This window comes from Callithrix jacchus, chromosome 13 (assembly GCF_049354715.1).
Source record: "Callithrix jacchus isolate 240 chromosome 13, calJac240_pri, whole genome shotgun sequence".
NCBI classification, from domain to species: domain Eukaryota; kingdom Metazoa; phylum Chordata; class Mammalia; order Primates; family Cebidae; genus Callithrix; species Callithrix jacchus.
This window is the reverse complement of record NC_133514.1, coordinates 33,177,372-33,186,123: the sequence shown is the minus strand read 5'-3', so window position 1 is coordinate 33,186,123 and position 8,752 is coordinate 33,177,372. Positions and strand designations below refer to the sequence as shown.

Here is an 8,752-nt window from a genome sequence, read left to right as displayed (position 1 = left end):
CTAACACATAGAAATGACACATAATCAAAGCAGTGGACATCTCAAATACCCTGAGTTGATCATTACACATTCTATGCATGTAACAAAATCTCACATGTGCTCCATAAATATGCTTCCTTAGCTGTCTCCTAACATAAAACTGTCAGCCCTGCCAAGTAGGGTCCTTGGATTCCAAGTGCATGCACTGGAACTAGGATTGAGTCTAGCAGAGGCTGTTATATATCATTGGTAGTCAATACATATTTTAAATACATAAACAAATGAAGCATTCTTTGATATTCATTTTAGAAAATGTACACATTCATTAAAGAAAAAAATTGATAAACAAATGTTTGGGCAAAACACAATGGCATCTCCTGCTCCTACAGGCATCTTGAGTAAGTCATGAGGTTTCTTTGAATTTTATGATGGAGAACATGGAAGGATTCCATGGTCTACATTATATTAAACTCTCTACCTACGTAGAAATCTACTTCACTCCCTCATCTCTCCCCTTTGGCGTTTTCACTTTCTAATCTGTAATATTTTCTCTACATTGCAAATCATGTCTTTATGTTATACATCATACTTATTCATAGTCATACTTTCTATTTTCCCACAAGCTTAAATCGTTCTCCATGATGGCTATCTTAGTCTCTGTCTGGAGCATCAACTTTCAGCTTCACTGCTCATTGCTCTATTCCCTTCCTACAAAATTCCCCAAAGATAATCTCTTATCTTTTCAAACAAGGCCATGCTGAAGGTGCCTGAACAGCTTACAAATGACTGGCCACCACAGCCTCAGCCTTGGGCATGGAGGAGAATGAAGGTGAGCTGAGGTCATGTGGTCTGTACAGCTTTCTTCTTAGCAGAGAGAACACCATGTATGGTGGGGTATGTGTGGAGGGGGTATTTACAAGAAGCTGTGTGTGGAGGGGTGGAAACGGGAAGGTGGCAGCCATTTTTAGTACACTTGCGAAAGACTTTCTAACCACTTTGGATCGCATGTTGGGTCAACAAACACTATCTTCTATGATTAAAAAAGCACTAGTTGTCAATTTTCTATACTGAAAAGAATTCCCTGGAATTTCAGAAGTGAAAGAACACCACGTTCAGTGGAGGCTCCCAAGGAGCAATAAAATAATAACTCATTGAAGGTGTGACCTCCTAGAAGCCAGATGATGTTGCCTTCCAGCTGCTTCCTAACCTATTTATTGGCAGAAAAGAGAAAGTATACTTGTTTGTTTACTTGCTAAAAACAGATACCAACTGACCTAATGTCTTTTAAAATTTTCCTTCAATATTTCTTTCCTTGCTGCCGTTATGACTTTACTATATACTTTGCTACAAACTAACTACTTTATACAAATTATCTTATTTTTTGTTACCACATGACACGATATTATCTCAGCTTTCAGGATAAGGAGGTTGTTCATAATCTATATTCCTAACCAAATGCAAGCTCTTTCTTCCTATATTTCTATGAAGGATATATTCTCTAGGAAGAATGTAATAGAATCATCTTACTCATATTAGGATAAGTAAATTTTAGATCCCAACCCACCTCTGCCTGATATAAGTATTTGTAGCACTGAGAAGGCTCAGAGCTCATCAGGAGAGTTGCAGATACAGGTCAGTCTGATTGGAGGGTCTGCAATGACAATTTCAGAAATTCTTTTCTTCAGGCCATGACCTACATTGAAAATCATAATCTTCCCTTTCATTAGCAAAGGCTTCTAGAATTCAGAACCATCATTCGGAATCTTGCTCTTAAATTTGTTTCCTCTGACATTCTATACACACCCAATTTCCTTTTAAAGAAAATATCATTGTATTTTCTACTCTACAAGTATCTGGAATATACCAATTATAAATATTTGCTATTAGACATCATTTCATGCAGTCAAAATTAAGCTTCAGGGTTTTTTGTAATAGTAATGGAAAGAAGATAATTTTTCTCAATCTTCTGTTTAAAACTGATTAAATCTGTGACACCTTATTAAATATTAGCCAGAAGCTCAATAAAAAATAAAGAAAACAACAAGCGTTTCTGGGGTTTTCCATCTGCTTTCACCAGGGCTTTCAATTCTCACTGAAAGGACAGAAATCTTACACTCATATGATGACTCTGATCGTAAGTGGATGGACTATACTTAGTATACGTCACAAATTTTTCATAAGCTCTGAATGTTAATGCTTAGGGAAAGATTAAATACAAGCAATGCCTCATACCAAGCTCTGCAGAGTCACATGAATAATCCATTTCTCAGGGTTTCCTTAGCTTTGGAGAGGCTTTTATAGCATCAAAGCTGAGCAAATATTTTGCAAATGAATCTGGCTTTAACTGATCCAGCGTTAAATTCAGATCATTAGTGAAGGAGAAGCTCCCTCTCATCTGAAGAGAAGACGCTTTGCAGTCTTCAAGTTCTTTAAATATTGACCTGGAAAAGAGCATCCTGAAAAAAGTATGCCAGAATCTGCAATAGAGCCACAGAATGCTCTCTTTGAAACTTTCCACTAGGTCTCCCTTAAATCATCCCAAATGATTAAAAATCTATCCTATGGGAGAACATATTTATAAACTATACATTTGATAAGGGGTTCATATCCAAAATAAATAAGGAACTCAAACAACTCAATAGCAACAAAACAATCCAACTAAAAAATGGGCAAAAAATGTAAATAAATATTTCTCAAAAAAAGACATACAAACGGCCATTGGGTATATGAAAAATGCACAATATCATTAATCATTTGATAAATGCAAATTAAAACCACAATATCACATTACACCTATTAGAATGGCTTTTTATCAAAAAGACAAAAGATTATAAGTGTTGGCGAAGATGTGGAGGAGAGGAAACTCTTGCGTGCTGCTGGTGGGAATGGAAATTAGTGTAACCATTATGGAAAACAGTGTGAAGCTTCCTCGGAAAATTAAAATCAGAACTACCACATGATTCAGCAATCCCACCACCAGATACATGTATATATCTCAAAAGCAAATGAAATAAATATTTCAAAGAGACATTTTACACTTCTTTGTTTACTGCAGTGCCATTCACAATAGTGAATGATATGAAATAGTGATGATATGAAATTTACCTAAGTGTCCATCAGTTGATGAATGGAAAAAGGAAATGCTCTACATATACAAAGTTAAATACTACTCAACTGTAATAAGGAAGGAAGTCCTCTCATTTGCAATTAAGATAGATGGGTCTGGAGGACATTATGATAAGTGAATTAATCCAGGCACAGAAAGACAAATACTACATGATATCACTCATACTCAGAATCTAGAAAAACTGATCTCATAGGAGAGAACAGAATGGTGGTTTAAGGACTGAACTGGTTGGAGGTGTTAGGAAGATGTTAGTTAAAGGATATAAAATTTCAGTTAGATAGGAGGAATAAATTCAAGAGATTTACTATACAACATGGTGACTATCATTAATGATATATTGTATTCTTAAAAAACAAAAGAGTAAATGTAAAGTGTTCCTATCTGATGTAATATGTTAATTTGATAAAATTTTCATTTCATAAGGCATATATGTTTGAAAACATGTTATACACAGCAAGTACATAAAATTTAATCTGTCAATTAAAAAATAAAAAGGAATCCATCCTTCTCTTAAAGAGATCTAGAGAATAACTCTGTGACCAATCCCAGCCATACATTTTAGGAAGGTGAACAAATTTCCTTGATAGGAAATTTCTCCATATAGCACACTTAATCCTTCATGGTGTAACTGATGTGTATTTCCTTTTTTTGTATCCTTAGTTAAGATGACAAATACTTACCTACCACTTATCTGAATGGTTGATATTCTCCTTTCAACCATATTTCTTCTAGGGTACATACACCAGTTGCCTTTATCTTTTCATAGGGTTATTGGAATCACGAAAAATTGTTCAGATTGTCAGTAGAATGAAATTCATCCTTGCCTACAAAAGCCTACAATTCACCCTAAAACCTCACAGATGAAAATATTCATCCCATTTTCAAGTCGTGCCTTGGGTGAATAAGGTAAAGTTTTAACTAATCACATCTGCCAGGTAACCAGCTCCAGATATGCTGCTGGTCTCAAATACTCAGCCTTGGTGAGATTGTATATTATGACTCAGATCTTTAGAGAATAAAGAAAAACTAAAGTGAGTGAGATATTGAGAATAGATTCACAACAATGGTGGGAAAATACATTGGGAAAATGAGTGTAGCCAGAGAATGGAAGCCATTCATTTCCTGCTGTAGAGTGTGAAAGATAATCTAAAGGCAATTGTCAAGCCTTGGGAAGACTTTTTTCTTCTAATTTTATTTTTTAAATTAATTCATAGTCATATAAGTTACAGTTTAATAAGTTATAGTTTTATGAATTATATCACACATATAGATATATGTAATCACCATGAGAACCATGATGTGGAACAGCTTCATCGGTTCTCCAAACACCTCTCATGCTACCTCCTTATAGTCACACTCTTCCCCCACCCCAACCCCTGGCACTCATTGATTTGTTTCCATCATAGCTTTGCCTTGTTGAAATTCTATATCATATGGTAGGTAAACTTTTTGAGGTTGGATTCTTTAATTCTGTATAATGCCTTTGAAATTCATCCAAGTTCTTGCACACATCAATAATTCATTCCTTTTAATTGGCAACAGCTGTCAGATACCACAGTTTTTCTACTCTATTCACCTGTTGAAGGGCATTTTGATTATTGTCAATTTTTGGCAAATACAAACAAAGCTACTATAAATATTCATATATGGCTTTTTTTGTGAACATAAATTTAAAGTTTGCTAGCATAAATACTAAGTAATGGGATTTATGGGTCATACGATAAGCATTTATTTACCTTTCTGAGGAACTGCCAACCCATTTTCCAAGCAGTTTTGCCACTTTTGTATTCCCATAATCAGTGTATAAGAATTCCAGTTGCTCCACATCCTTACCAGGAGTTGTTAGTGATAGGGTCTTTCGTTTTGTTTTCTTTTCATAATTACCATTCTAGAGCTATGACATTATCATTTTAGTTGCGTTTCCCTAAGTTAAACTAATGATGTTGCACATAGTTCTGTTTGATTACCTTCTTCATATCTTCTCTAGTCTCTTCAAGACTTCTGCCCACTTTTAAATCATGTTCTTTCTATTTTTATCTGATTTTAAGAGTTTTTAAATATATCTCGAATGCAAATCTTTTGATAAATATGAAATTTGAAAAGATTTTATTTCTGTCTATAGCTTATCTTTTCACTCTCTTACATCATCTTACAGAGCAAAAGTTTTAAATTTTTATAAAGTCCAATTTAAATTATCAAATATGTACATATACTTTCTTCTTAGATATGTCCAAACTCACTGTCTAAGTCATGAAGATTTTCATCTGAACATTTTATAATTTTGTGTTTTACATTTAGATCTATAATCCATTTTGAGCTTATTTTTGCATAATATGTGAGGATTAGGTTGAATTTCCTTTTGTATAGTAATTGTTTCCAATTGTTCCATTACCCTTTCTCCAATGAATTGCTTTTGAATTTTGTTAAAGATGAGTTGGTATATTTGATGCAGGTCTATTTATGTCCCATTGATCTATGAGAACCCACTGATCCCTTCTCTGATACCAGACTCTTTGTCACTGAAGCTTTAAATAATTCTTAAAATTGAGTATAATTAAATAATTCTTAAATAATTTAAATAATTCTTAAAATGGAGTATAATTTCTCCATTTATTTTAAGAAGTGTTTTGTCTATTCTAGTTCCTTTGCCTTTCCATATGAATTTCAGTATTAGCTTGTCTACATATACAAAATATTCTGCTGTGATTTTGACTGGAGTTGCACTTAATCTATAGACCAATTCCATAGAATTACTAGGTTTAATATGTTTAGTGTTTTAATCCATGAACATGGTACATGTCTCCATTCATTTTGTTCACCTATGATTTTTTCATTGAGGGTTTGTAGTTTTTAGCATACATATTTTGTATATGTTTTGTTAGGTTTATGTCTAAATGCTTCACATTTTGAGAGCTATTTTAAATGAAATTACTATTTAAATTGTACTTTCTAATTATTTATTGCTACTATACATAAATACATACATAACCTTATGCTTTTAATGCTATGGTGTCAGTAGTGGTGGTTCTTTCATTTCTGATGTTGTAATTTGTATCTTTTATCTTTGATCCTGGCAGTCTTGCTAGAGGCTTAACAATTTGATTAATCTCTTTCAAGAATCAGCTGTTGGTTTCATTAATTTGCTCTACTGTTTTTCTGATTTCAGTTTTATTGATTTACTCTCTTATCTTTATTATTTTTATTTCTGATTGCGTTGTGGGGTTTTTTTGGCTTTTCTTTATGTAAATTCTTAAGGTGGGTGCTTACATTATTATGAGAACGTATTTTTTCATAAAATAAGCATTTTACATAATAAATTTTATTCTGCACATTTATTTACAGACATCCCACAAGTTTGATATGCTGTACTTTCATTTCTAATTAGTTTGAAATAATTTTTTATTTTATTTGACACTTCTTCTTTGACTATAGAGTATTTAGAAGTATGTTGTTAATTTCAAACTGTTGGGATTTTTTTTCCCTGGTATCTTTCTGTCATTTATTTCTAGTTTAATTCCACTATGAACAAAAATCATACTTTGTGTGACTTCAATTTCATGAAACTTGCTACAGATTTGTTTTATTATTCAGAATGAGGTCTATCTTAATAAATGTAATAATTATTCCAGTTGCACTTGAAAAGAATGCCTATTCTATTGTTTTAGAGTAGAGTGCTAAAAACATCAATTATATTCAGTCGATTGGTATTTTTTCTTTAGCTTTTCTATATCAAGGCAAATTTTCTGTTTACTAGTTCTGTCAGTTTTCAAGAAAGCATTGTCGAATCTTCCAAGTATAATTGTGAATATAACTGTCCTTTCATTTTTGTCAGTTTTTACTTCACGTATTTTGAAGCTCTGCTGTTTACTACAGACATACTCAAAGTTGTTATGTCTTCTTGGTAAATTGCTCTTTTTATTATTAATGTTCTCATTATCCCTAGTCATTTTCTTTGCTTTGAAGTCTGTTTTGTCTAATATTGATACAGTAACCTGAGTATTGTTTTATTTAAGGTTTGCATGGTTTATATTTCCCATCTTTTTTCTTTGGGCATAATTTTATCATTATTTTAAAGTGATTTTTTTGTACATAGCATATTGGTGCATCATATATTTCTCTTTGTTTATTCTGGTAATCATTAGCATTTAAATTGGCCCTTTAGACGACATTTACATTGGATGCAAGTATAAATATCCTTGGATTTAAGTCTACCATTTCATTATTTGTTTTCTGCTTGTTGTTTCTGATTTTTACTCCTCTGTTTTAGCTTTTCTGCCTTATTTTGTGTTATTGAATCTTTTTTTAATATTCCACCTATGTATATCAGGTTTTTCACTGTATCTCTTTGCGTATGTAAAAAAATACTTCGGTGGTTGCTCCAGGGCTTGCAAAATACATGCTTAATTTTCAGGTTGTATTTGGAATCAATATTTAACCATTTCAAGTAGAAAGTAGGAATCCTATCTACCATCATATAGGTCCCTTTATATTATAGTAGATATTTAACATAAATCTGCATACTAGATAAAAACTCTATCAGCCAATCTCATATTTTTGCTTTTGACTGTCATGTGTTTTAAATAACTCAAGAAAAGAATTATATGTATTATATTTATTTATATAGTTACCATTTCTGTTGTTCTTTCATGAAACTTGCTCTGTAGTTTATTTTATGTTTGAAGAATTTCTTCAGCAGACTTTTTAGAGGGTGTCTTTGGCTTTTTGTTTTGTCTTATTTTGTTTTTAATATGAGAATGTTTTTATTTTGCCTTAATTCCTGAAGGAGCTTTTTGTTAGATATAATATTTTTACTTGACAGTTCTTTCCTTCCAGCATTTAAAAAATGTTGGTTGATTTCTTTTTACCTTCTGTGAAATCTGACAAGAAAGTTGAAGTTATTTAAATAGATTTTTCTCCACAAGGAATATATCACTTTTTTCAGGCTTTTTTTCCATATTTCTCTTTGTCTTTAGTTTTCAGCAGTTAGATTATGATATCTTTGGGCATGGATTTATTTGTTTTTACTTTGAGTTTGCTGAGTTTGAGTACCTTGAATCTGTAGGTATATGTGATTTGGCAAATTTGGGATGTTTCAGCCATTATTTCTTCAAACATAGAGTGTTTATATATGTTTGTTTACATGTTCATAGACACACACATATATTGTACTCTTTCTACCTTCCTGGATTTTCAAAGGCATAAATATTAGACATTTTTGTATTGTCTTGCAGGTTCCTGAAGCTGTGCCCATTTTTTGAAATCATGTTTCTCTGTTTTTTTTATATGAAACAATTTCTATCAATCTATCTTCAAATTCACAGATTCTTCCTCTGTCACTTTCATGGAGCCTGCCAATGAGTTGTTTTAAATTAAGTTATTGTGTTTTTCAATGTCTATATAACTTTTATTACTTTGTTGAGACTTTCTTCCTTTAATTCATTTAAAGAGATTTGCCATTACTCATCAGAACATTTTAAAGTGATTTGCCCTTACTCACTGAGACATTTTAATAACAGCTGCTTTAGAGTCAGTCAGGTAATTCCAAAATCTGTCATTTCAGTGTCAATGTAGGTTGGGTTTTCCAATGCGAGTTGAAATTTTCCTAGTTCATCATATGCTAAGCAACTTTTTATTGTATGGTAGACA

The 8,752-nt window shown here is 32.3% G+C and overlaps 1 protein-coding gene and 1 long non-coding RNA gene across 8 annotated transcripts in view; both read right to left on the bottom strand.

The window, feature by feature from the left end:
- The window catches only part of NRG1 (neuregulin 1), a 1,138,183-nt gene that overhangs the window by 730,524 nt on the left and 398,907 nt on the right, over positions 1-8,752 (bottom strand). The gene's annotated exons all lie outside the window — the stretch shown is intronic.
- The window catches only part of LOC108587935 (uncharacterized), a 100,525-nt gene that overhangs the window by 41,392 nt on the left and 50,381 nt on the right, over positions 1-8,752 (bottom strand). The window contains exon 3 of the long non-coding RNA XR_004732484.3: positions 1,544-1,630. This is a non-coding gene — a long non-coding RNA (uncharacterized LOC108587935). The remainder of the gene's footprint in view (positions 1-1,543; positions 1,631-8,752) is intronic.